The sequence below is a fragment of the Cyprinodon variegatus genome, unplaced genomic scaffold, assembly GCF_000732505.1.
Source record: "Cyprinodon variegatus isolate N-32 unplaced genomic scaffold, C_variegatus-1.0 Scaffold218, whole genome shotgun sequence".
Taxonomy (NCBI): Eukaryota; Metazoa; Chordata; class Actinopteri; order Cyprinodontiformes; family Cyprinodontidae; genus Cyprinodon; species Cyprinodon variegatus.
The window spans coordinates 550,414-552,565 of NW_015150671.1; positions in this window are offsets into that span (position 1 = coordinate 550,414).

Here is a 2,152-nt window from a genome sequence, read left to right on the forward strand (position 1 = left end):
ACATCTTGCCAATGGAATAAGTGGTGGTTCTAGATCAAATGTACTCATGGGACAGGAGGAGGCCAGTGTGTTTTCATGGGGGCACAGAAAAGCATGAAATAAAAAAAACAGGGCCAGGGATTCAAATATATTAAGAAAGCAACATGAAGTGAAATTTTTATTCAATAGGTTTAATTAAAATTCTATGCCTTAATAGGTCAATATGCATTCATAATTTAGGAATTTAACATATTTTTGACATAATTTAAGGTAAAATTACAGTTTTCTATAAAATCTGAATTAGAACTCAAGAAAAACTAAAAATTTGAGCTGTAAAAATTTGAGCAAATTGTTTTGAAAAAAACATTTAGCAGAAAAAAACTGAGATCCTATCTCAATACCAGTGAAGTTATCGCCTTATTGCTTTTAAATAATTAGAAAAAACTGAATTTGTAAAGAAAAAAATTAAATAGATTCAAAGGACCTATCACTGAGGGAGGTCTAGAAGCATACCCCTCCATTTGTGAGGGGTATGCAAGCGATCAAAAACGGTAACCTGGCCTATAAAGGCTTAAGAGTCTTTCTGTCTGTCTTTGTATAAGATAACTTTTTTTTTTTTGTTATTTAAATTTTATTGAGTGCATTTGAAAATTGTTATACATCCATCACATTCATTTCCTATGTAGACTTAACATAGCCAAATTAAATTCACAGCAGTCCATGCTTGAGCAAGGTGACAATTATACTCTTTGTAATTTTAAAATTTAATGCTAACTCACATTCCTTCATGATGAAAAGAAAAAATCCCTTCACCTCTTCCTTATTTGTAGATATATATACTAATTCCCACTCCCATAGAAATACACATACATTTTTCTTTGAAAAAACAAACATAAAAAAAAGAGAAAAAAAAAAAAACCCAACAAAAAGAGACCAAAACTATAGAACGCTATAAATGTGTGGCGCAAAGAGGTTCTCTAATCAAGTCTGATCTCACTGGTGATACAAATTTCACCCAGTTTTCCCAATGTTTCTTAAACTTGCCAGATATTAATCTAAAAGAAAAAGTTAGCCTTTCCATTATATCAATATTATGCATTACTTCAACCCAATCTTCCCTTGTTGGAGCCTCTGTTTTCAGCCAATTCCTTTTATAGCTTTCTTGCTGGCTACCAACATGATCCTGAAAATATATTTATCCTCTGAGGTTGTCAGATTATCTTCCCATGTATAAAGTGTCGAATGTTAGAGGAAGTTTCACTTTCAGGATTTTATCCATACATTCCTTAAAGTCCTGCCAGTATGTAGCAATACTAACACAACCCCTCTTTGTTTAAGATAACTTTATGGACGGATTTTAATGCCATTTTATCAGAGGTCTCCCTCGTGCCAATGAACACTCCATTAAATGTTGCTGATCTGTATCCAAATCAGAATCTGGATGCAGGGTTCTGTAACATTGTGAGATGAATGTTTGGCAGAACAAGCCGTTCCTCACTAAAGAGGGTGGCAGTGACACCTGTCCAGGGATGTATGGGTAAAGTTTATTTAAATTTGTCCACAGTTTTAGTTCTTGTACATGGGTAATCTCCTTCTTCCACATTTTCACCACACCCAAAATAGTAATTAAAGAGGTAAATATCTGTAATCTTTATAAGAATAATGTAGTATAACTTACAGTGGAGCAGTTTGTTGCACTGGTGCAGTACCAGTTTGAATTCCTAGCCTGGGATCTTTCTGCATGGAGTTTGCATGTTCTCCCCGTGCATGCATGGATCCTTTCTGGGTACTCTGGCTTCCTCCCACAGTCATAAAAAAAAACATGACAATTAGGTAATTGCCATCAGAATAGAATAGAATAGAATAGAATAGAATAGAATAGAATAGAATAGAATAGAATAGAATAGAAATTACCTTTATTGTCCCACAATGGGGAAATTCTGGTGTTTACAGAAGCAAAATGATTAGAGAAAAATGGTCAAACAAATATGGACCTTAGAAAAGTTTATAAGAATAACATATTACTGAAGATTTAAAAAATTAACAAATAAACTACTGTACTGTTAAGTGTTTTAACAATATGAATACTGTGCACCTGGATAATAAATAACCAATGTACAGTTATGGACATTTTTACAGTAAAGTATATTTAAAATAGTGGCAACATCAGAGA